Below are 27,131 nucleotides of genomic sequence, written 5' to 3'. Positions count from 1 at the left end.
CTTTCTTTCTTTCTTTCTTTCTTTCTTTCTTTCTTTCTTTCTTTCTTTCTTTCTTTCTTTCTTTCTTTCTTTCTTTCTCCTTTTCTTCTTCTTTTTTTTTTTTTTTAATTCTTTTTTTCTGGTGTTTTGACGGCTTTCAGATTAGAGCATGTTGTAAGACAGATGTGAAACCCATTGTGTCATGGAAACCACCATCCAAGAAGGGCAATTCTAGACCTAGGCTTAAATCTGATTTAGCATACAGCTGCTATCCACAGAACTGGGAAACATGTTGAGAAATAAAGAAGACATCATTTCTGCTAGTATCTTAACTCAGAAGGGTATTGGTTGTGAAAGTACACAGTGTGCTGATTGAATCTGTCTGAATGTGTGCAATTGCACTCTTCGCTCATTCAGACGTGGTGATGAAAAACATCCTGTTTTTTCTTTTCTCCTTCCCTCCCTGCAGTGTGACTTTTTCTGTGCCTTCCTCTTTGCAGCCTCTTTGCAATTGGCCTTTGGCAAATGAAAACACTGCCTGTAATGATTATAGTCAGAAAAATTTTGCAGATTGTAATAGCCTTTCTATGCAAACATATGCTAATATTTCTCAAAATGGGTGTTCTATACGAGGCTGGGTAATATGCCAAAGCTCTTTGCCATCCACAAAGGATGTGGAACTTTTTGCTTGTATGTTATTTCCACAATAGTGAATCAGTGATGTGTTACCAGTGTATACAAATTCCATATTTTTTTTTCATAGTAACTTTTTTTTTTCTTTTTTCTTTTTGTAAAAATGCTTATTTCTCTTTATATCAAACCAAAGCACCCAGAAAAGTAGACCGACTCTGTGTATGTGGTGGCTGTTACAGAGGAATGTGTTTTACTGTGCATCCTGGTTTCAAATTTCTTTCAGTGCTTCCTTGTTGAGTTGCAGTATCTCTGAATTTTACAGATGTATTGCTAAAGCTTACTTGTTTGCAAAATATGCCAGACAGTGGAAAATACCACACAAACTGAACTGTATGTACAGCTTGTATGACATATGTGTCTCAGTTCCCCAGCAAGTCACTTGTTTTATCAGCCATTTTCTAATGTTTGTGCCATGGATTCAGTGTTATTTGGCTTTGACTGTTTTCAGTCTCTTCCTAAAATTCCAAATGGGATCATATGAGTCTTCTACTCAATCCTCCACTCCTTATTTGATACCTATTACAGTGCTGGCTCAATACAAAAGTGAAGCAGGTACTTATTTCCTAGGTCTGGGGAACCAGTATAGACTTACTGTTTTCTTTTCCAATGTCAGGACTCTGTAATTCATCCAGCCCCATCCCTCCTTCATGAGACTGCTGCACTCAGTGTCCACTGCATTGCCTGAACCTTTGAACTTAACACCACAATGTTCTGCTCTTCTGTAACTGACTCACTTTTTGTCTGCAGGCAAGTTGCATTAGTGAAGGCTTAATATTTGATATATATTTCAGAAACAGTGTTAATTATAGTCTGTGTTTACCCCTTCCCTCTTGCAACAGTGGTGTTTAATCAGTAACATTTAATCTCCTGGAACTAAGTAATCAAGTCTAAAAAGCAAAAATGTAACTACTGTGGATGCTAGAGGCAAAAAACACTGAGAAGAGGTGGAAGTGAGATAATTTTGGTCATACTTTTTTGGTGTGTTTTATGACGCAAAAATCATGGAACAATTGTGGACTATATGAATGTTATCTTGTCTCTCAGTGAGAATTATGACAAGTAACTATGAATTCCCAAATTAAGACTTCTTTTAAATCTCTCATTGGGTATGCACATATATATGTGTGAACGCAAATGCTTTGTCCCTGAATTGCATTAATTTTAAGTAGCATGCTTAGAAGTTAGCAGGCATTTGTTTATTCAGCAGGGTGGGTGACAAGAAAATACTTCCAGTGTGATTGAAAGAATGTGAAATCCATTTGTCAAATGCTCAATAAGGTGAATGCTGGAGATACTTAACAATTTGCTTTGATGGTGCTGTGCATTTTCTAATTTATTGGAAGCTTGCTTCTTTCATAAAGTAAATTATGTATCATTAATCTTTTTGGGAAGCTGGTGTCCTCAAGTTAATTTAGTGATTATTTTCTTAGATAATCTACCTGCTAGGAAAGTATGATTAGATCAGTATAGGAAAGTAATCTAGCCATCAGTGATTTATGTACATGCACATACAATAAGCACCCCACCACACTTGACCTCTCCTCTCAAAGGCACTCACATTTATTTTGGGAAGTGAAATATTTTATTTCAGATCTTCTGGCACTAGATGTTGATACCAGCTAAGATTTATAATGGCAAAGGGAGTATGTTGATTGATCTCCACACTCATCTACCTAAACATTTCTGAAATGTGAGGAATTAGTACTGATTCTTCAAAAAGCTCCATGAAGCCAATGCCATGAGTCAGTGTATGCTGCAAGAATGGGGTTCTAATCAATGTTAGAGGGACCAAATGACTTTTAATTCAAGAAATCAATTAAGCATATGCTTAACTTCAAGCAGGTTTTATGCCTGTGGTAATCAGCTCCCTCAGAACCCATGTGTCTATATGGCAGAGCACTGGAGGCTGAGGAGGGTTTGGAGACTCTCCTACTCATCCAGAATTCACATGAGGCTGCTGCAAGAAAGACTGAAATGTGTGAAAGGCAGTGAACTGAGCAGACAGAACCTGTTCCTGTTCAACTTCTAGATAACTGCTTCCAAGCATGCTCCTGCAGTGTATGGACATTCTAGAGCTTCAGTCCTCACAAATACTGGGTAATATGCTTCAGTGAGACCAGTCAGTGAACTTGGTCTCATCTGCAGCCTTGAGGCCACTTGTGCAAACAATACAAAGTCAGATACTGTGGTCTAAGGATGCAGCAAAGCTGACATTCTGTGCTTCCCTGTAGCAAGAGGTTGTTGAATCAGACCCCGTTCAGTTTACCCTCATTCAGCTTCTGGCATTAGTAACATTCTTTGCTTCCAGCATGGTTGCATGTCTAACCTGGTGTTCCTGTTATAATAATAAAAAAGGGTGACAGGATCTAGATGTGTTTGGTGAAAACTATAGCTTTATGAGAAAGTAAAATGGTTTAGAGAAAGTATGGTTCTGCCTGAGTCTTCTTCCCAGCTACAAGCTTTTTAAAAAATAAATAAATAAATAAATAAAAACAACATAAATAAGTGTTTCTCTGATAAGGTCCATTTTTGCTGCCTTTAGCGAATTTCCTGGTTCCAACTAAAGCTGGAAATAAAATTAGCGATACTTTCCAGTGGCAGATATTTCTATCATGTTTTCAAGCCAAAGGGATATTTTGGTTGAAAGTCTCTTCTCAGGAGATTTGCTGCCTGATGAGACAGACAAATTGCTTGTGTAATACTACAGAAATTAAAAGGCCAAGCCTGCTCTCCATTACCGTCATTCATAACACATAAATGACAGAGAATCACACTCTGTTTTGTTATACCACAGAAGAGTACAGTCCAAAAGTTTAAAGAAATAACTGAACTTTGGATTGTCTATATGGATTTGATTTTTGAACTTTTAAGGTTTACTTGTCACTGAAGCTAATGTGTTCCAGAAAAAGCTGCCTCCCTCTGTGACCTTCTACTCATTTTTAATGCCTAACTATTCTACTCTATACCATTTTTTATTTCACACTTCACACCTTTGTATTTGGATGCCATTGGGATGAATGCCTTGAGAACTGATTGAATTCGAAAGACTCCAACTTTCTCCCTAACTTCTATTTTACAGAAACCTATTTTTTGCTGCAGCTAACCCCTTGAAGATTGCTTTTTGACAGTAGTCTGCAAAGAGTGCAGCCTATTATCCTACAGGATCAAAAGACATATATTTTTTATTTTTTTTCCCAGTGGAATCTTTTCTAATCTTAGTAATCATGCTAGCTCTCAAGTACTAACCACACTAGCTCGCAGCTACTAGTGATAGTTGCTGAGAATCTGTATACAGAGTTGAACTCACTGGAGCTTTAGTTCTCAAAGGGTTATTTTCATTATATTTTCACCTTGGGGGATGTAGCTTGAAAGATAGCTTGGGTTATTTCATCAGACATAATGTGATAAAATTGTAAGTATCACTTTGAGATATATAGACAAATATTATATGGCTCCCTACTGCCTGCTGTAAAGATGACAGAGAAAAGTCTTATGTTGAATAAAATGCCCGAATTACCTGGGTGTTTACAGGATCAGGTGGTGCTCATGTATATCCCAAATCCCCTTGCTCTTCCAAACTCCTCTACACTTTCCTTAGGCTCATAGATTTTCCTCAATCAAGTTGGAAACAAATGAAAATGAATATCTCCTATTGGCCTTGCAGTATGTTAAATGGAGGATCACCAGTCCTGGAACAAGAAGCTGAGCTGTTCCTTCACATAACTGTTTTGAATCATCTAATTCAGCTATGTCCAGCCTTGGGGCCACACACTGCCCTAGACATCTAGTAATGTAGCCCCAAAGATCTCAAACTTTTATAATAATTATGGGATTTTTAGCAACATTTTTCTTGAGTTGATGGCGTGTTACTTGAACATGGACTGAGTTGGCAACAACAGAAGCCTGTGGAAAGAAGGGTCAGTGCAGTGCTAACCTCTTGCATGTGCCACACATACAGTCAGAAATACTTTTAAATGCAGATTGATAAAATCACTGAAAAAATGGCTTCATTAAAAGGTACAGTTAAATCTCTTGATTGGTATGAAGCAGTACAAATTATGTTTAAACAATTTGCTTTAACCTATGTGAGCACATTGGGTACAACTACTGAGGAGTACCAGTGATGTTCAGTTAAAAAGAGGGACTTATTAATAGAAGATGATGCAATTGCTTCTGGCAACTTGCACTTGATGAAATATTACTGCATTCTACATCAAGAAAAAGGAATATTGTCATGCAAATGTCATCAAAGCTGTGAATTTCATATAGTCCAGGTGATTGAATTGTCACCAATTCCTGGACATTCCTTTAAAAATGGATGTTGATTATAGAGACATTGTTTACTTTTCCAAAACAGTGTGGCTAAGACAGGGTAAAATACTAAAATGATTTTATTATTTATGAAAGGAAATCAAGTCATTCATGGAATCAAAAGGAAAAATTCTGCCAGAATTTGGAAAATGAAAAATGGCTCACAGATTAAGCATTTTTGGTTGATTTTACTGCTTATTTAAATGCATTAAACATGTGTCTTCAAGGTGATACTTGACTCATCCATGTTATGTATTAAACCATAACAGCATTCAAAATAAAACTCAAATTATGGCAAGTTACAACAAATAATTTTATGAATTTTTATGCATTCTGATGCACTGGCTAAAAGGTCTTCTGAAATGCATGTGCATTCTGATATATTGGCTAGAAATATTTTCACTGTGAACAGTGAAAAACACACAGCTGTTATTTCTGTTTTATTACAGGAATTTGAGAATAATTTTCAAGATTAAAAAAAAATCATTATGTTTTTGGTATATTTGAAAATTCATTTTCAGTTGACATAAATTACCTGTGAACTTTCATATGGAATGTAGAGAGTTGCAGTCCAACATTCAACTCAAACTAAAAATTGATCATATCTCTTTATCAGACTTTTATAAGACCTATCTTACCAGAGAAAAATATCCCTTGCTTCACAGTCACACCTTATTCATGTCATGGCTTTTTGGCCATATGTGTGTTTGTGAACAACTACTTTCAAAGATGAAAAATGTCTATCAAATACTGTGGAATCTCTTTCCCCTTGAAACTATACCAGTTCACAAAGTTTTTGAATGTGCAAATCTGGAAGGGGAGAAGAGGAGGACGTTACTGCCCCACAATTACAATGCTACAAGAGAAATGGGAGAAAAATCTGGTTTCAGCTAACATTATATGTACATTTACTGAAATTATACAGACACTGGAAACCAGATCTCCCCTTTGCTGGATGGGTGGCATAACCATCTGTGTTTCTGTGGATTTCCTCACACAGCAAAAGCCCTAAAACACAGGTGTTACAATGCTTGATTCTGATTGCAAGGGCCAACTCCCTTTGAGAGTTTAGCACTGACTTCTGCAATAGCTGGATGTTTTATAGTTAGTAATTACAGAAATTATCTATTCTAATTTGCATTTTGATGTTCTCCATTCTCTTAGGTGAATAATGATAGCTCAGGACTTAATTATCACAAATGCATAGCTTTCCTGCCTCAAATTTTAGTCTGTTCTGCTACCTCTGTCTCTCATCTGCTATGCTCATCTCCACTGCAATACAAATGGAATTTATTTGCCTTTCCTACCTTTGCATTCCTAAGATTTCTTTCCACAGTGTCCATGGCTGTTTTGTTCTCCAAGTGGTTCTGGTTTGTGACGCCACTCAGTAAAACTTCACAGAAGCAATGTTTTTCTTCTTCTTGGTGTCTTAGCCTTAATGTAATATATAAATATATAAAAATATAGATATAGATGAATATATTTTCTCTCTCCTTTTGAAGCCTTTATTTTTCATAAACCTTTCCTGGATGCAGAGAACATGGAAGAGTAGCCCTAAATAAGAAGCTGCCAACAATGCAGGACAGGGGTTCTCTGGTTCTGTGAGAAATTCTGAACTTGAACATTTGTAACTAGGCAAAATCTGAGGATGAACAATGATGGCCTAAAGTTTTCTGATTACAAGCTATCTCATTAATCCTATGGATTCTTTCATTTCTTTTCATGCTGGCAGTCCTCCAAAGCTGGTGTTGTAAGGCTGAGAGATCTGGGGCTGTTCAGCCTGGGTAAGACTGAGAGGGTATCTTATCAATGCTTAGAACTATGTAAAGGGCGGGTGTCAGGTAGATGGGGCTGTGCTTTCTTTGGTGGTGCAAGACACAGTGGGCATAAACTGGAACACAGGATATTCCATCTGAATGTGAGAAAAACTTCTTTATTTTCAGGGTGACAGAGAACTGGAACAGGCTACTGAGAGAGTTTGTAGAGTCTTCTCTTTGGGAGATATTCAAAATCTGCCTGGACTCTTCCCTGTGTAACCTATTCTAATGAAAGTGCTTTCATAGGAAGGCTAGACTTGGTCCCCAGAGGTCACTGGCGGGTAGAGTGGTCAAGGAGGGGTTTCACTTGCAGCACAGAGCATGGATTTGCCACCATCCTCCCGTTTCCTTTCAGTTCTTGCTTTCAACTGGGAAAGGCAAAGACGCTACAGCGTAAGCCTCCACTCTGGAACCAATCTTCTCAAAGTCTTCCATCCTCTCAGAGCATGATTATGAAAATGAAGCTGGATATCTAAGAATAAAACAAGCAGCATTTATTTATTTATTTATTTATTTTCCCTGGGATATGGCTCAGTAAGCATAGAGCATGCGATTCTGATCTGGTTGAAGGTCATATTATCTGCTTAAAATCAACAGGATTTAATGAGTCAAGCAGCACATTTGTGAGAAATATGATTTCTTCTCAAATTAGGTTGGGCAGAAGGTTTCTCTGTAATGAATTCCACAGAAATGCCAGCCTTCATCTATTAGTGCTGGGCTGATGTGCCTTACCATGGGTAACCGTCTGTATTTGTTATGAATAATATTTATAGATATCAGAGTTTGAAAAAGTGTGGAGCTATTGTACACCATATGTGAGAGACTGGTAATTTAAATTAGAATGTGGCACCTACTAGAGTTAAGAAGCTCTAATGCGTCTATACAGTGAAGGAGTGGAAGGAATGAGAAAGTTCTTGGTGTGGTGTTACAGCAGTGGATTCATCTTTGCCTCTGTGACATGTTAATGTGAGTGAACAGTAATATGAGTACTTACACTATTAGTTCAAATGAAACATCCTGTCTTTTCAGTGTTGCTGGGAGCAGTATGTTGCCATGAGCACAGGCGAATTTCCACTCATATTCTCATAAAAATATTAGCAACCTTCTACACAATTACTGATTTTAAGTTGCTCAGTAATTGTATTGGGTTTACATGGCAAAATTTTGGTGGTGGGGTGCTGCAGAGATGGCCACTGTGAACAGAGCCCAGCAGCTACTCCAGGTCAGTTAGAAGCCAGCTTGTCAGCTCCGAAAAGGACCCAATGCTGACCAGAGCTGAGCCATGAGTGATGCTGTTTGTGCCTCTAGGATAGCAAATTTAAGAAATGGAGCAAGTGCTGAAGCACAGAGACTTGGAGAGAGGAGTGAGAAAATGTGAAAAAGCCCTGCAGATACCAAAGTCAGTGCAGAAGGAGGGCAGGAGACTGTAGGATGAGGGTAGCAAAAAAATTTCTTTCCTCTGCTACAAGTAAAGTTTCCTCAGAAAGAATGAAACTTTCAGGTGTTGCTAGGTCAGATTGTAGTCACAGTGGATCTTAAAATGATCTCAAATACCACAATTCGTAAAGGTGTGCTGGTGAGACAGCTAAAATATAGAAAACATAGAATAAGTAACTGGAAAATAAAACAACACCAAAGCCATATCTTTTCTGAAGAGTAAAGCAAGAAATAGAGAATCTTACATGACAACCAGCAGTTGTTGTTTAAGATGTTTCTAGAGAATATGGCAACAGTATGGTAGAAGAGGAAATTTAAGATTCTAAATGATATAATATCTCATATTTCCCCCGTGTTTAAATTTCCAGTATCTAGAATTAAAGTATGTTCTGATGGGAAAAATTTATGAACAATACCCTTTATTCACTTTTCTAAAATAAGATTTTCTTTTCTGGAGTTAAAATTTTATTCCATCTCCTTGCCTAGACTATAATTAAATGCCTGCTGGCAGCAGGTGTTTGCAGTAGGTAAGATAATAAACAGTTCATAATTCCTAGCTCGGAAAATTCTGTTTTTATTCTATGCATCAGATCTAGCTCAGGTGTGTAGTATAAAAATGCTCCATGAAAGCAAAGTTCCACAATTTGGGATTCCAAACTATCTGCATTCAAAGTCTACAGACAACTTCTCCCTACACAGACTCAGATTTGGAAATATAACCTATGCAGTCTTACACAACCATGTGACACAGCAAGAGCCTGACTTGCTGCACAACAAAGAAAACTGCACATGCGGAGGCTAGAAAGCCTGAGGAAAATGGTAACTAATGAATGCATCCCAGAATAGAAGAATGAGCCCATGCTAGTTTCTTTTCAGCTTGTAGTAGAGGTATATAATCAAATATTTTCAGGAGATCTCTAATCCCATAAGAACAGGGCTAGGTTAGACAAGATCCAAGCACAAAGGAGATTGAATTAAAAGGTAATTGAAAAGAGAACCAAGGTAGCTGAAGCTGAAGCCAAAGCTTCAACAGAAACTGCTTTTGTTCTTGTAGCCTTAGGGCTGAGTCAATGCTCTTTCCTGATAATAAAAAGTAAACAAAATAAAAAGTGACGAGTCTTTCCTCTTGACAGATGGGTGAAATTGTAATACATCCTACTGATCTTCAGTTTCAAAGGAGCTAGAAGTCCTTTTCCCTTTTCAGCCAATAAATCAGTGTGAACTCTTAAGCATGCATCTTTTTGATTGTCAGTTTTCATACAGTTAAATGGGGACAACTGTATCCTCTCTTTCTACACTGTTTTTTTGGCAACTCATAGGAAGTGAAACTGTCTTTAGATCTAGTGAAACTGACCAAGCTGAATGTAAATGCTTGTGATTGAGGTCCCTATGAGCCTATTACTATGCTTACACTGCTGGTAAATGGAGACCCCAGAATGCTCTGACTTTGTTCTGGTACAAAACCAGTGAAAGACAGCATCCCAGAAAAGGTTCAGGCTGCCTCCAGACACTCTGCAGCTTGGGAGAGCTCCCTGACAAGTGGACTCATGTCTTCTGGATTTGCCTAATTTTTAATGCAAAAAAATTTCAATGTTTCTACCCCATCTATATAGAAGTACCTATGTATTTCCATGAACACTGAACTGACACTCAAGCAAGGCAAGCAGAGGTGAAAATACAGAAACAAACATTATTATAACTTATATTTAGTTAATAGTTAAAGAAAAGAAAGCTGTGTCTCTGCAGTCTTCCCAGTCTGCCCTTCCAGCAGCATGAGGTTCCTCTGATTCTGTTGGCTCTCACACTGGAGGTGGTATTACTAGGCTTAGACAGAGCTCGCAAACTAAATCCAGGCTTTCAAAATAACATTTACAGCAACTGCAGAAATGTATTTATTAGTAGCTCTTCTTGTATTTGTGTCAAGTTTTGGTGTCCTGTGCTCTCTTCAGAGTAACGACACTGCAAGTCACCTTGGATTATTTATTCTTAAATCATATTCAGCTGTCAACTATCATATTCTGATAATTACACCAGTTTCTGGAAAAATATTGAAGAGTTTTAGCTTTTTGGAAAATTTGAGAACACATGTAAGCTATAAAAAATTCAGCTTTCCTTTTGTATATTCAAACACAGCTGATGTCTGAATCAAAAAGCAGATACAATTTCCTTTTTGTTCAATTGGTCTACTGCATCAGGAACAGGATTTCTGTCCACTGCAGTGTTGCTAAGATAAGGTCTGCCAGGTAATGAAAGATGTTTTTTTCTGTATCTGCGGGTGATAAAAGAAACAATCGTGTTTGTTTGTTTTGGAGAGTGCATGCAAATAGTACACTATTAATTTACTTATCTTTTCCAAAGCTTCATCCATTTGTTTGCCTTTGACATTATAAATCTTACCTCAGAATGCCAGAATGATTCAGTTTCTGTTCTCATCATCTGAGCTTGCTTGGCAGAACAGCTGCTTAGATCCATTTAGAGGGTTACATGAGTTGAGCTTCTCTACCCTGTGTGATCTCAGAGTTGCCTTGGACTCTCTCATCTGTAGGCTTTCAACTTGCTCTTGTACATTCTTCAGGGACAGCTCTCCACACTCTATTTCTTTCCTCAATATAGAGGGCAAAGCCTTCTCCCTTCCTTCCTTGCTCGCCTGTCACTTCTGAACGGTTTGTAGCTGTCAATGCCACATTCCATTCATGGAATCACCCCATCAGATTTAGGTGACAGCAACTACATCATGGTCTTCTAGTAGCATGGTGGTTTCCAGCTCCTCCTTTTTGTTTCCCAAGGTGTATGCAGTGGTGTAGAGGCACTTGCAGCTTGTCACATTCTTGGAGGATACCTCCTTAATTCCCTTTACATATTTACTCTTAGTCTCTCTGTTGTTTTCATCACAATAATATGAAATAGGTTGAGTGCCCTCACCCACTAGCACCTTTTCCCACTAAAGTTGCTATGCCACCCTGTACCTACTTGTGAGCAGCCTAGTAATCACCCCCTACCCCCCTCCAAAATTATTTTAAAGACAGACCTGTCAATGAGCCCAGACATCAAGATCAGCCTGATGTTCTGATAAGGCCACAACACAAACAACAGTTCCAAAATCCTGGTGCTCTGATAGCAGGGGAAAGACAATAGGCTATGGTACACTGTGTATATAATTTCTCTGCCTGCTATCCCAACAGGAACTTTACTTAAAATTCATGGAAGCTGAAGCAGAAAAATAACCTGAAGTAAAAGATGATATATGGTACTGTTCCAGCTGAGTTTGAAATGACCCAAAGTGATGAGGCATCTTTATCTATCCTTTGGGGAAATCAATTGATGTCTAAGAACCTGTTTCCATTAGGATTTTTTTCCTACCTGTTGCCTTGTGGTTCCCTGAAATGACACGTGCAGTTCACAGCACTATACTTGAGAATCAGTGAATCTTTTACTGTGGGAATAAACCCTGCAGAAACCCTTTTGTCTTCAAAATATTTTGAGTCAAACTCAGATCAAAATGAATTCTCACATGTGGGCATCTTATGATTTTATATAGGGCTGATATTTGAACTGGAGCTTTGTAAAACAAATCATTTTTGCTCATGTTTGTATAGAAGACCTATTTGTTCTCTTCTTCCAGGGGCATGACTGCCATGAAAAGACACTCATTGTATGAGTAGGTGACCTGCAAGGAAAAAAAAAAAAAATTATGAGCTTTTTGTTGGAAAAGAATATTCAATTTGCTCTTCCAAAAGCTAAGTAATGCCTTGAAGTATTTTAAAGACTGGATGCTGATTTCATCTTGAACCATTCAGTTGGTGTCTTCTAGTTATTCTTAACTGAACAAGTGCTTGTGCTATGGTGTCTGACCATAATAGCTCACACCTTTGAAAGTCAACTATCATTTCCAGAATCTGGCAAAATACTGCCTCATACATGCTCACTCAGAGCCTGTAGTCTCATGTATCCTTCCCTTATAAGCTCTAATTCTCCATGTCTTTCTGACTTCTTTATTATGTTATCATGTTATGTCATGGATGTGACAATTTAATTTTCAAAGTCTTATGCACCAAATCTTTTCAGCTTTTTTTTCTGAAAAAAATTTTTCTTCCCCTTCATTCACTTACTATTTCTAGTGTCTATAACAGCACTTATACCACTGTTTCACATATGTAACCATGTTATTAAGTCCATAAGCTCCATGACCAAGAATCTAGTGCTGTGAATGATTTTCTGATAGAAAATTCACTCTCTGCATAATCCAAGTGTTCTGAAGAAAAAGCTGATTAAAGTATTTTCTTATGGCTTTGCACATCTCAAAAAATACTAATTATTGCATTGTGTAAGTAAATGACATAATTAGTGTAATGCATATTGTATATTACATGCAGGATGCATACTTTGACTTCATTTAGCAGACCTAAATGGAATCACTTCAACTGTACATTCAACTACTCTGTTCGTTCCCTTTTGACTCTCGTATCCCATGTTAGATCCTTTATTGCTGTGAATTATTGATGTTATAAAAGTAAACAAAAATTTTAAATGAACCTGATATGCATCTTATCATATGTGTGGCTCTGACTGAGTAGAGTACAGTAAACTCTGCTCATCTGCTTAGGGGTGTTAGTTGTAACTTCTTATAAGTCTGCTGGTCAAGCTAGGAGAGCATAATGAGCACCTGAGATGACGTGCGGAATCAGACTCTATAACCAGAGATAGGTTATAAAGCAGGTATGTGTTTATTCAGCGCTGGGCACATGGGGGATCACTCCTCCTATCATGCACACCAAAAGGCAGGAGGGTTACAAAGTTATAGAGCAAGTGTATACATATTCATCAAATTTCTGAGAAATCATTAACATATTCATTGTTTTTCCAGGAACTCATTTACCTGCTGTCCCTCCTACTGACACGTGCACAGTCCGTAGTGTGGGTCTCGCACTGGTGGTCATTGGGATGAAGTCAGAAGTCTTCCTCAGCTTACTTCAACCCAGCTCCTCTACTCAATCAGTCAAAGCCAGTTTCTTTGGCTACCTTTCTCTTCCATCTGTATTATCTTAACTATAGACTCAGCTGTGCTATCCCAACTGTATTAGCAGTGTCGACATGTCCCACTAGTCCTATTCTTCTGACATTCCCCAAGTCCTAGGATGCTTAATCTTCATGAAGGGTCCCTATTTTCTTGATTCTTGCTTTCAGAGAAGAAGTTTTCTGAATCATGTTTTCAAGTGTAAATCTGCAAAAACCTACCTAAGCTACACAGCGCAGTAGTTGTTTCTTAGCAACCACATATACACTGAAATTTTTTTATAGCCCAGCTACACAAAATTGTATTATATAAATGCAGTTGGCTGCTCTCAGTATGTTTGGATGGGTAACTGAAATGTACAGATATATACACTAAAAAGGTTGCAACTTGCAAGGTGGAGTGATACAAAGATGGTAACAAATATTCAAAAGGTTATTTATAGGGAAAAACTCACCAATATGGATGCTTTCACTGGGAAATGCTGAGGCAATCTCTACCAGGAAGCAGTTTCCAAGAGATGCTGCCTTAGTGGTGGTCAGCCCTTAAATGAGGTCTAGAGGGGGTGGAGTCAAGCTCCAACCCTTCTGGGAGCACAGCTAGATTACTGTCACCTGTGCTCCCACAGCAGATTTTATATTTGCCTCAGCTGATTAATCAGAGGTTCAGTTCAGGCTGTGATTACCAATTTCTCATACAGAGCTGAACACAGTTTTGCAGAAGTGCATGATCTGCTGTACAAAACTGAGAAGGGACCTGCTAGACTTCTGAACTCTGATGATGATTACCGAACAGTGTACCCAAATCAAAATATCCTAGGTAAGAAAAAAAAAGAATGTTATCTATAATTTAAAGTATCTACAGTGTAGGCTAGTGATACAATTTTTATAAACATAAAAATCTTTTGTATACATGGAGCTTAGAATTCAATGCTATACTGGAGGTTCTTGGAAAACTGATTACACTTTGAGTGTAAACTCCAATGACAATATAAACTAAACTTTTGGTGAATCCAAACAACAAAACTGGAGATATTAACAAGTGGTCTGATGTCCCTAAGTCTTCCTTTTACTTAGCAAAGGTATGTTGCATCTGCCAGATCATGAAACACAGTGCTTCACAGATCCTTCAAAACTTTTGCTTAAATTCACCTGCAGATTTCAAAGAACTTTACAGGCAAGTATTATAGCCAGATACCATTGTAATGTTACAGAATAGTAAAAGTAGCAGATCTAAGAAGTTAATGTTATAGATGCTTACATTGCTGAAGCTACTGGAAATGAACATAGAAATTGTTATAATTATTGGTATGAAGGAAAAATATAAAGAATAGCATTCATGGAAAACAGAGACTGCAACCATGAGATCTGAGCATGATGGCTGTTACTTTGCCAGTGTTTGGGAACTGGAATAAGATGTGATATAGAGGATACAAGTCTAAAATTTATTAGCATCAAATTCAGTACAAACTCTTTCAGGCAGCCCTATTCATAGTTCCTTTTCTGTTCTACGGTCCTGAAAGCTCACAAGCAGGTGTTCAGTTTCCCAGTCTCACAGACACTCAGAACAGGAGATATACCTTGCACCTTGTAGACATGTGCTGTTTGCTGCTGTACTGGATTATTTGCTTTTCTTTCTTTGGTGTACACTACACATTAAAAATCCTTAACTCACAAAGATCAGGCAAGTTAATTTGCTTGAAGGCACAGAAAGAAATGATAAAAATGAAAAGAGGACTTGGAATCCAAGTCTTCAGATACCTTTGCAGTAACTTTTTGATAGCAAAATAACCTTTCTGAAACAGCTCTGGTGCCAAATGTTCTCCACTCTTTTTAGGAGATGAGATGTCTGCCAGACTCAAAGAAGTTCAATTAAAAAGTAAAGACAATCAGCTCTTTACGATTTCTTCCAGGAAAGCTAACGACATATCTCAAATTTTCGTACTTGTGTAGCTGAAACTGGTTAATTTTGCTCCATATAAAACAAGAAATCAAGAGGCTGACAGTAATGAAACATTCATTTTATTTATCTTTTTACAAGGCAGATAATTAGTAATTTTATGGTTGAAAAATCTCATTCTTAAACCTTGCAAGAGAATGTTATTTCTAGACATATTCTGATGTCACTTTTATTGGAAAAATGAATGTAACTTGTTCCAAATCTGTTCCCCTCTGAAGGGGAAAAAATCCTTCAAAACAAACAAACTGGAAAACTTGTTTCAAAAGATTTACAAGTGTTGTAAACTTGCTTCTTAAATTTATTGCCACAGCTGAAACCAAAAGGAAAAGGAACTGCTTACTCTCACAGTAGGTTTATGTCTCACATAACCATCCTTTCACTGAAATTCTTCTATGTCTTTTCCTCTTTGAGAGGAAAACCTCCTTTCCTAACCATTCTGTCCAGTGGGAGTTATTCTGTATTGAAATGGAAGTTCATCACTATTGGTTTGAATAGACTTGTTTGAAAAGGCGATACAGAATAACTGTTCTGGTGAATCTTTTTTTCTAAACACAACTCATGTGCCAGTCATGTTTGACATCACAAAGAGTGCTAGATTGTACCTCTCTGAGTCTTTAATGAAAAGGCTCTGAGTCCTTACTAAAGTAACTTTCATTTAGAATTTCCTCCCCTATAATATCTCCTGAAACAAAAAAGTACATCCTCTGGGACTTTATGATATTCTTGAACTTTCACAGTTGGTTGTTCCCATTACAAGAAAACAGGTCTGACAGGATTCAGCACAAAATGTTATTAAAAGGAAAAGAGGAATCATAGTAAATAATAGCAATAGGAAAAAAAATGAATAAAACTAAATTCCTGCCAAAAAATTCTAAAACTCCAAAGCTTTGATGAGATATTTGGCTGTTACTTTTATCCACTTACAAGTCATATGAGAGTTGATGGTTATTTTAGAGAACACCAAACTCCGAGCATATCTTAATGCTTACGCTATACTCAGTACCCAGTGCCTTTTGATATTTGAACAGCAAGCTGCTCAGAGGGAATCCAAGCTGCTTTGGAGCTGCTTGTTTTGACTCCCAGCAGATGATTGTGTTCTCCTTTCCAAACCAAATAATCTCTCTAGGATTTTTAAAAACCAAATATTTATTGAAATTACGCTTCCAAACTATGTGCAACATAATAGCTTTGAAGACAGTTAACCTATGCAACACAGATTTGCTTGCCAAGAGTGGGAAGTTTACTGGTATGTATACCTACTTTCTGAATGCCTAGAATGCACATGTCAAAGCTTGCAGCACTTGAAATAAGTGCTCATTCACATCTATAGAAGTATTTCCTGTAGCTCTGTGTTAATGAGGGCAAGTTCTACTTTTGGAGCTTAAACTGAAAACTCTTTAATCTCAAAGCTATAATCTAATACTGAGGCTGACGGATGCTCTCCCTTAACTGCTTGCAGCCATAGTTCAAAAGTTAGGTTTTGATCTCTATTATGATTGTGTACATCCAGTCCTTCAGAAGAAAGGCTGAATGAACAAAATCTTTTCCACATTCTTCTTTTTGACACAATACCTGGCCCTGAGCTTATTGACATAAAGGAATGTTTGAGGACTATGCTTTTAAATTTGTCTCCTTGGTGGTGTTCCTGCTTACAGGTTCCAGTCCATCTCATACATGACAGAAGTTGTGGGTGCAGACTATAAAGCACAAGCAGCACTAAGGTATGTAGTTGGCCCACCCCGCAAGCTCCCAAATGTGTGCAAAGTAGAAAAGTATTATTTGTAGTCAGCAACTTGTAATGCAGCTGTGCAGAGCTGTCACAAGCCACAGAACACTGAACTTGGCTGGTTTCTGGTTCACAAGAATAATTTGTATGATGACCTCCATTAAACTGATTTGTGGAATGTTTCAGCCTTTCACAGCTCAGATATATCTTGAGAATTACAGGAGTCAGGACCTGTTATATCATCGTAACAGCTTCCCTGCAGGAGGAGGTTTGAAACAAATCTCTTCAATACTGTAGAGATCATTTTATGCTCAAGAATATCAGCATGCAATAGGTTCTTTAAAATAACATTATGACTTGCAAGATTTTGCCTTTGTTGTTGCCTTCTAATATTCCCCCAGTTGTTTGCCCTACGCCAAGCTTCTGTGCTTTACAAGGGCCACACACTGCCTTTTCAGGAGATGCAGCTTAGTGCTCCTGTGGTGTCAGCAAGTAGCCTGCATTGAGAAATCTCTGATTTAGAGTATGAAGGAACTGCTATTGTCTTCATGAAGAACTAAAACCCAAAATCTGTCTCTTCCCTCCCCCCTCCCCATACTACTCCTAGGGAGAAAAATAACAGAGCTTTCCCATGCAAAATTGTCTATAATTAATTGATTTGGTCCAAAATAAATCAATTTTATTTATTCCTTTGTATAAGTTGTTTCTCTTACTTAACAACTATATCATGAGGAAAAAAAAATATAAGAATGTTACTGAGTACCAATTCTGACATTTGCAAAGTGATTTCTATCTATGGTGACTGAGGATTTTGTGTACGCTTAATATAATATGCTGAAAGCCCAAATAGGACACACAGATGTCTGTAATTTCCTGAAATAAGATGTCTATTTTAAACAAACCTTGCCCCCAACAGAACATTATTAGAAGATTGAGAATCAGTAACATAGCTGCTTAGATATGAGAAAGGGAAGCTAAAGCTGTGTAAAAAATTGGGATGTTGACTGAGCAGTTTTCATTGAATATAGCATTATAGTGGCATAAGAGGAGGTATGACAGTTAAATTAAAAAAATCCACCTGCTACCTTTCATGCTTTTACATGGTCATCAGCCATGGCATTCAGGTGCTCTATCATTAGTTTGACAGTTGCGGAAGACTGCCATTTCAGCAAAGAATGATATTCTTAAATATGGAAAAGCCACACTGATTTTTCTGGATTTACCTCAAATTCACACCTGCACATTTCTATGAGCAAGTGTGAATGCCTGAATCTTTTGATGAGAGCTCCTTTAAAGTCTGGTCTTTGGCTACACCTGAGCAGAGCAGCTATCATGAGAAAGCACATCGCGCGTAAATGAAAACAGCCTGTGGCACTATTGCTAAGTGAATACCAGTGCCAGGGTTTGTGACGGGTCTGTGGAGTACAAACTAATTATCTCCAGAAATTGTGTCTGCTTATTTCTCGCATGAATGGATAACATCTTCAGTGGAACTGGTCACATATCATCTCTCAGGTTTAAGGGCTGTTGATTGGATAGTGGATGTTTTGTGGCTATTCATAAAGAGGAAGAGTAAAAATATGGCCACTTTCACATTTTATAACTGAATCTGCAGTTCCAGGATGATTACCTACTAAATACTCTCTGAAATCTCTCCTAGTTTGCAGCAAGTGAGAAGTGCAAAGTACAGAGGATACAGAATAAATAAATGTCTCAGTGTTAACAAATGATTTAGGCACCTCTTCCCAAAATTAAAGCAGCTCTCTCTCAGCTACTTTAAAGATACAGCCATACAAGCATTACAGTTAGTTTTGCACCCTCCATCTCTGGGCAGTTCAGTAGAACCTGATTCTGCAAGAGAGTGTGCTAAGATTCAGTAGACTCCACAGAGGCCTGAAGGAGCCTTCTAGAAATATATTTTAGAAGTTCCAGGCAGTGAGTAATGTCTAGATCCTCAATCAAACTGTGGGAGTACAGGCTATAGCTTGAGTCTGCTGATGGGTTCCTGTTTGTGTGCACTTAGAAGGAGACTGGGATCAAATGTCACTGCTGGAAGAGGATGGGAGGGAGACTGAGCAGAAGACAAGAGGAAGTGGTAGGACTCTGGGTATCAAAGGCTCTCTTTACAGCTCAGGAAGAATTGCAGGTAGAGTCAGTGTTTTAAGAGGCCAGATGGCATAGCTGGAAAGAAAAAAAAAAAACAAAAACAACAAAACAGACAAGCTTTCACGCCTCTAAGGTCTTCTTGTAGGTTGAAAATGGAAGCAGCAGCTAAACATCCTTTGAATCTTATAGGACTAGATAGAAATTGTTTTCCTGGTGTTTAAAACAAAAGGTAGAGGATATCTGTGAAGTGCCTAAATAAGAAGGGCAGTTAAATTGTTGTTTTTGTGGAAAGAGTGGGGAACTCTGTAGTCCAGGAAACTTGGGAACTAACTTTGCAAGTGGATATCTATACACATTTGCCTGCTTACTGAGGCTCTCCCTTCAGAGTAATGGCTAGAAGCGGGAAATGGAGTGACTGGAATGAAAAAAGTGATATTAATGAGGTATCACGTCTAAAAAGCCAAAACAAAGCTGAAGGATGGCAGTTTTTCATATCTGGCATAATGTGCTGTTAGGAAAATATGGACAATTACTTGAATTCTGGTTTTGTTTTTAAATCTATATATCAGAGAACTACTTCATAGCCTTCTGAGGATGTATTACTGAAGTCACTGTAGTTGAGATCATCAAGACTTATCTCAGAAGGCTGGTGATAGTAGAAAATAATTATTGTCAGTAGTATGTTGTTTAGGAAAATGGGAAAAAGAATAATAAAAGCTTCTGCCAATGTTGACTTCATTATAAAAGAGTAAGGTGCTTCTGCAAGAATTTATACACTGTAAACCAACCTGTTTCTAGCAGCCATTTCTCACTTCTCTCCCTCCCTTCTCTATTTTTGAATGACAGCTCCCAAGATCATTGCACTAAATCATATGAAGGACATTTCTCAAGGTGTTTGCCTATCTTTTCTTATTTCACAGTAAACTCATTTCTTCCAGGAGGAGAAACTGGGTTGTTTGAACTAAGGAATCCTATCTGTACTGGAGCCTGGTCTCCTCCGTGAACACCAAGTTTTGAACACCAAGACATCTGGCTGCTGGGATACAGTCTAGGTTTGTCTTGTCCTGACTGCAAGCTGCTTTGGAACCCCCTGCTATTTAGATGGTTTCTGCTCCCCATCCCTACACACTTAACTGTGCAGGGAAATATTTAGGTGGTGTTTGAGCACAGACCCCCATGTTTTTCTTGTATATGTCCCTGCTTTGATTCTGCATGTTGCATTGATGGACAGCGCTGCCTGTTATCTTTGCTGGAGAACTCTGATGACTTGTCACAAGAGGATGAGAGCACTAAAAGCCCTGAAGCTTTGGATGTCAGTGAAAACAAAAAGGAGAGAAAAAGCACCAGGAGTTTTCTCTCTCCACCAGAACCAGCTTCTTATCAGAACACCATTATTTACTTGAACTGTTCCTAATGCCTCCCCTAGCTTAGGCTTTGAAATTGATCTCTCTTTTTCAGGCTCACAGGAAATGATTCATCAATATCTCGAACTGCTCCTTAGGCCAGAGCTTGGGACATCAAAAAGAGACAATGCAGAGAGGGAGGGAGATTCTACCCTGAAAGAAGTGTCCTGCAGCTTTGACTCAGGTAAGTGGCCTTGTGCAATTCTCCTGCTTTCTCTTCCTCTCTCTTCACCTTTCAGCGGTAGCTCTCACCGTGGAGCTGAGGACCAATGGTAATTCAGCACATGGGCTCTGTGCAGGGCATGATCCCCTCTCCATATGGGGAAAGAGCCTCACTACAAAAGGTCATTATGCAAATGCAACACTGACCTTGTATCATGGAACAGGCATAAAAAGGCAGCTCCAGAAACCAGGCTATGTGGAAGAGTTCATCTGAAAAGAATTTAAATTGTTATTCCCTGTACGAAAAATCAACCAGAGAAAAGTTATAGAATGACTAAGATTGTGTGAAACTGTGAGTTGAACTAAACGAACTATAAAGATGATGGTAAACTGTTAGTACAGTTTGTAATACATAATTGTTCCAGTGTGCTGTAAATATGCAATAAATATATGATAGAATTACACAAATCTGTATGCAGACCTACGCTGCCTACTTCAGAACTTTATAAATGACACGACAGTAAGTGTTGCAGGAATTCTTTATGCTAACATTCACATTTGTGTCAAAGGTTGTGTTGTTTCAACATCTGAATTCTCCTTATTCACAGATAAGTATGATTCACAGGCTTGGTGGTGCCAAAATAGTGTAGCCACCTAGGAGTGTAAGATTTCTAATTTTTCACTGAGAAATAATTACTGGACTGTGTCAAAAAAATAATCTAGACCAAGACTAGGAACCCAGACTTGTGGTGTTCAGCATAGAGCTTGTCAGGAAAAATACTAATTTTGCTAGAAAAAGTAGCTCTGTCAACATGACATTTTCCAACTCAAACTTATTTCTCTGTCCCAGTATTCTCTTATGTAACTTTTGGGAAATCGATCACTGTATTTCCTGTCTATACTCTGCACAAAACATAATATGGAACATGAGCTCAGGTTCAAGAAATTATCATAGCTGATCTCTTACCTGATCTTCTAATTTCAGAGAAATCAATCTGGTGTTTCTCAAAAAGGCTTATCTTCAAAATGAGCTGTACTCCTGACTTATAACATATGCAGGGTTTATTTATTTACTTATTTATCTTATTTCAAGGTATATTAATTTGGGTACTTAATTAACTGTTGTCACTATATTCATAGTACAAAATGACAGTGTGAAGTAGAATGGGTAGCTGGCTTGTCAAAGATCACAGATGTTACATAGAAGTAGCAGGTCAGAGGCATGATTTTGAGTTCCTGGCTGATAACACAATATACAAGTATTTATCACAGGTATGGCTTAACAGCATACCTTCAGTGAAGGGCTTTACTTCAAAAAACAAGCAAACAAACAAACAAACCAAAAACAAACAAACCAAAAACAAAGTGCAGTTATGGTTCACGTACTTGAAGTCTCAGGTCCTGTAAATAAGACAAGGGTGAAATGTGAAAGATATTTATCTAGCTTTCTAAGGGTACAACAAAGGAAAAGAAAAGAGGAGAAAAAAGATTGATCAGAAAAGTCAGTGAGCTTGACAAAAGGGTTAGGACTTGAGAAATGGATTAAAGATTAGGTTAGAGACTGATAGAACACAGGGAATGTCAGTGAAAGATACCAGTTAAGAGTTGGAAAAGGCAGAAAGATGAGGACTTATCTCTCCTTTGGGAATAAAGGATTCAAAGCAGCTTGCCATTTCAAAATGCTGAAATTTGCAGATGACTGGGAATTATGAGGGCAGTGAAGAGAAAAACAAGAAGAGAACTCAGGCCCAAATTTCTAATTCTTGAAAACTGTTTGGGTTTATTGTGAAATACATAAATTCAGGATTGCCTGATATGTGTCTGTGTTAATGGTCATTTTGTGATTAAAAAGTTGAGAAATTCATTGTGAGTTGGGAGCAGTTAAAAGCAGTTCTGCATTATTATAACATTTCTCATGCAAATAGGTACAAAAAATATTTCCTAGGTATTTTTTCTGAATCATATTACTTGCCTTGTGAGTGATGTAGAGTGACAGTTTGTATTAGGAACCACATAAAGTCTTGGCTGGTAAGAAAGATTTTCTGTATCTGATCAGAACTGAGGATTTAGGTCTTATAATCTCTCATGTTGAAAGCAGGACAAGTCAGTGAAGTGATGTATTTTATAGGAAAGTACCACAGGTCAGCTGGTGATTAAGCTTTTAAGGGTATAACAGTCAAAAGAAACTCTTTCTCAGTGTATTCTTTTGGGGATAACAGTAACACTATCAAAATGAAGTAACTGACATGCAGGCCTGCTTCCATTTCAGGCTATCTAGGAAGTGTGGTTTGTGACCTCTAGTAATCACACTGGGAAAATGGATTAAGGTGAGATATAAGAGGAGAAATCTGACACAAAGTTTTTCACTGTTTCTCCTCGGTAGTCCACCCTGGCCATCAGGGCTGTTCTTCTGCCCTTTGCTGAAAGCACAGGACAGCAGAGTAACTGCATCCAAGCATATGATGTAATTCTGTAAGCACTCTCTTCTGTGTGTTTGATCTCAATCATGCAGTTCTTCCACCCATTGACGCCAGTCTTGTTATTCCACGCACATCGAAGAGTTAGCCCAAATTAAACGTACCCCTGTTGTGATACTTTTATTTCTCAAATTCATCTTGAGTATGTAGGAAGGAGTCACTGTGGCTTTTTGCTTTTCAAATACAATCTGGTCTTTCTCAAGATCTTCACTCGGGACTTCCCATCAGCAGATTTCAGTTTACTGATCAGTTCATCACTTGAGCTTCAGACATTAACAGTGTATGTAATCAGCCTTGATACCTAGCTAGAATAATTTAAAGGTTAGATTGCTATTGTTTGCCAAGAGTGATCATGGGCTATTAGCTCAGGGTGCTTAAACCTTTCTGGACATTTTGTTTCCCTGTTGGAACAACATGGGTGTCTCTGTAAGCTGAAGCTTGGGGGTAGACAGACAAAAACGGCTGTTCATGAAGGCAACTTGCATCCAGTCCCTTCCAGTCCTGGTTTCCGTAGGTCCAGTCACTCCAGTGCTCCTGCTCCTCAGGTGCACAGCTTGTTCCTTCCAGATGCAGATTCTGACACACTCAACAAACTCAGGCATGGTCCATTAACATCTGGCAGATGTTACAACTAGGCTCAGATGCCTGCCTGCACTTTAGGCACTGGGCCATTACTAAAACTATACTACTAAGTCCACCTGGACTCAAGCTTTCTTGGAGTGGAAGCTGGTTTTTCAGTACTGTGCTCCCAGGCATGTGCTATTTCTGCACTGATATTTCTGCATTGCCCAGAAAATGGAGAGCCACAGAGCTATATGGAATGCTTTACAGTTACAGAAATGCTCATAGGTTAGATGTTTTCTATGTCTTCTTGTCTTCTCCTCAGAATTCCTGCCTACTTTTAGAAGTACCCGAGGTCCCATAATGGAGTATTTTGGCCTGCTGCATTGGCTCTGAAGGGACAGAGAATTGCACAACACCCAGCCATCCAGTGCCTAACATCTCCTTTTTGACTACATATTGTAGTCTATGCACTTAAAAAATGTTCAGTTTATAAAGTTCCGGCTCCTGCCTGACCACTGAAATAGTGAAATATTTAAACTGTCTTAGGTCCATTCAGATATTTTCTGATGGAGATGAAACATTCAGGAAAAGTACAGAAGCAAGATATTTATTCTAAAACTGACTGCTGGGCACAAGATCTTTTGTAAATCAGAAACAGTATCACAGCAATTGCAATATACCATGCTACAGGGAGGCTAAGATTCTCCATCACTGATATTCAGGCAGACACAGGGAAAAAAAAAATTCTTTCTGAGATTAGAATTTTAGCATGTGATGAACTTTTGACATATGTATAATTTTAATTAAAGGATGGAATGCAATATATGCTCGCATGTATAGAGTTTTTCTTTGGTACGGGGCCTTACTGTTAGAGATCCCAGGTATCTAGCTGCTAAGTGCCAAGATTAGTGAAAGCTGCTGCAGCCTGGCATCTCTATATTTCTGGGTGAGGGTAATTTAATCTAACATTCTAATTCCTCTCTCCTCTAAAATAGTAATAAAACTTCCACTTTTTTATCATTCCTTGATAATTGAGTGGAGGTATCCTTTTGATTTGTCTGTGACAGCCATTAAGAGTTTAAGAGAAAGATTTGTAAAGCATTGAGAGTTCACCCACCTTTTTTCCAATCTGAGAATTTTGTCAGCACCAAATGTATTTCTGAAGCCTCACTTCATTCTCACTCACTCACAAGGTGCAGGACAAGCTGAAGTATTATGTTTGCTTCCTCTGCTTGACCACTGCATGTCCTCTTCATCCCTGAGCACTCTCTCTCCTGGGTCATGAAATGTCAAATATATTTTGGAGGAAAAAGATAGAAGTCTGTTCTACATGGATTAAATACCTTTTCTTTCCTTTTCTCACTCCCTACAAAATCTGAAATTGGGAAAGAGTGATCAGAAAGGACCCAGTCATTCTTGAAGGGAGATTGTTTTCATGTGTGCAAGATAGGAGAAAGTACGCTGGATGTGATTTTGAATAGGGGTCACTGAAAAATAGCAGCAGTGAACTGAGAAATGAGATTATTAATTAAATGAGAAAAATAAATGGAGAGACTAAATAACTGTTTGGATACATATGTGCTGATGCTGTGCTTTATCCAGTAGAAATGAATAGCTCCTTTGGAACAATAGCAATCTATTGCAGATAAACATACACTTCAACAGTTTAAAAATGTGTATTATTTAGCTTGAGCACTAACAAACCATAGAGGTTGTGAAACAAAGTAGTCTGTCAAGGAATGGATGTGTGTCTCTGGAAGCATGTGTGAATGCTCACACATCCTCTAAAGTAAACTCATTCACCAGTATATTCAGTGTGCAAAGCTGAAGACACGATTTCTTTTCTGTGAAGTACAACTGCTGTTGGCATTGCCTCAGGTCTTATGCATTTCTTCACATGTTTGCACTCAAACAAGTCAAGAGTTCATCAATACTTATGTGAACTGAGATGCTGGGAGGGTGGGGGTGGGGGGAGGGAGAAGGAAGGGCTAATAAAGTGTATTCTACTTCAATTTTTCTGAATCTAGTAGAGTGGAGCTCAGGCTAGCTACTTCCTAGGTACCACAGAGAAACAGATCATTCCCATCTTGAGTAAAATCATTCTTATGGAAAGAGTTTGGTGTCATGTTAGGGCATATAAGATAGTGTGAACTATAAAGTACTGTTTCTGGAAGCCATACATAGTCCTGAATCAGTGTACAGTTCGGATCCTTCAGTTCGGATCCTTTCTTCTTCATGAGTGAGACTGCATATGTTGTTTTACTGGAACATTATTTTGGTTTTGAATTGATCTGTGCAAATCACTTAATTGAAAAGCATCTTCAGAGCCTGCAATATCCACTGGATCTAGCATAGTGCTAGACCAAATACTGCATGCCTTTTTGACTTGACTACACAGAGGGTTGCTATTTATCCTGTCCTGTTGGTTACTGTGGGACCTGCTGGAAAAAGAGGAAGGATGTGACAACCTCTCTGATCTTCACAAAGAAGATGATTCTGAAGTGTCTGTGGAACAGGCAAGAGAGAAAGGAATAAACAGGAAAGTAGTGCATATGCAGGCATTTAATGGAAAACAAAGCTTTTCCAGCAAATTAAGGACAGACACTGCCAAATCAGGGAGCAAAGATGTAGCCAGGCTGAGCTTAAAGCCTTAGTGGGCTTGGAGTCTGCTCCAGTCCTTGACTATGACATAAAGAATTTGCACAGAGGAGCACCCAAGCAAAAATGGTCAGACTGTACAACAGCCCATCTCCCTCTATGGCCACCTGTATGTCATGTAAGAAATACTAAAGGACAGACTTAATTGAGCCAGAAATATTCATTTTCTTGGCCACTTCAACACATATATTAAAAGTATTACCATTGGCAATGTGACCAAATCCTGAAAACAAGGTTCAAGCTGGCAGAAAGGTAGAAGCCATTCAGGATGCTGCTTCATTCTTTTGCAGAGCAACTCCTGCTGTTTTATCTTACTGTGCTTTATGAAAGCAAAACCTATTAAGTCTTTCTGACTATCAAATCTGTACTATCAGTCAGTGAGGCAATGAACACTGCATTGTCCTAGCATCAATGCATCAGTGGTAGCAAAGGGGAAACAAGGGAATGTGATTTTATATGTTTAGGATTCTTGCCCCAAGCAATTGAATTTGCTGTTACAATTCTTTTGCCCTAACAAAGCTTTGGACAACATCATGAATTTTCATTCTAATTTGTCACATTCCTTTTTCAGAGTTCATTCAATTATTTTCCCCATCAATTAAGATTTATGAATGTTTTCTATTATGTGATTATGTTTGTCAAGTAAATTATTATTTTTCCCTCAGCCAGCAAATTATTTGTGAACCATCATTTTCCCCTTTGTTTTTAAACCTGTTTAGACTTCTAGAATGGTGATAGAGTTTATGTGTTTGATAAATGTGCATCATTCTTTCTCATAAATCTGTAAAATCTCCCAGAATGGTTTTTATGGGCTACAAGATTAATAGT

The 27,131-nt window shown here is 38.1% G+C and overlaps 2 long non-coding RNA genes across 4 annotated transcripts in view; one reads left to right on the top strand and one right to left on the bottom strand.

Annotated features, from left to right (window-relative positions):
- LOC107315073 overlaps positions 1–13,756 on the bottom strand; it is a 45,013-nt gene extending 31,257 nt beyond the window's left edge. For both annotated transcript variants that reach the window (XR_001555785.2, XR_004307375.1), the window contains exons 1-2: positions 13,706–13,756; positions 10,635–11,904 (exon numbers count right to left, since the gene is read on the bottom strand). This is a non-coding gene — a long non-coding RNA (uncharacterized LOC107315073). The remainder of the gene's footprint in view (positions 1–10,634; positions 11,905–13,705) is intronic.
- Positions 13,757–13,869: 113 nt separating this feature from the next.
- Positions 13,870–27,131, top strand: part of LOC107315131 — a 38,905-nt gene continuing 25,643 nt past the window's right edge. For both annotated transcript variants that reach the window (XR_004307555.1, XR_001555796.2), the window contains exons 1-4: positions 13,870–14,067; positions 16,863–16,928; positions 19,978–20,091; positions 20,498–20,626. This is a non-coding gene — a long non-coding RNA (uncharacterized LOC107315131). The remainder of the gene's footprint in view (positions 14,068–16,862; positions 16,929–19,977; positions 20,092–20,497; positions 20,627–27,131) is intronic.

Source organism: Coturnix japonica, chromosome 5 (assembly GCF_001577835.2).
Source record: "Coturnix japonica isolate 7356 chromosome 5, Coturnix japonica 2.1, whole genome shotgun sequence".
Lineage (NCBI taxonomy): Eukaryota > Metazoa > Chordata > Aves > Galliformes > Phasianidae > Coturnix > Coturnix japonica.
This window is presented reverse-complemented; position numbering and strand designations above follow the sequence as displayed.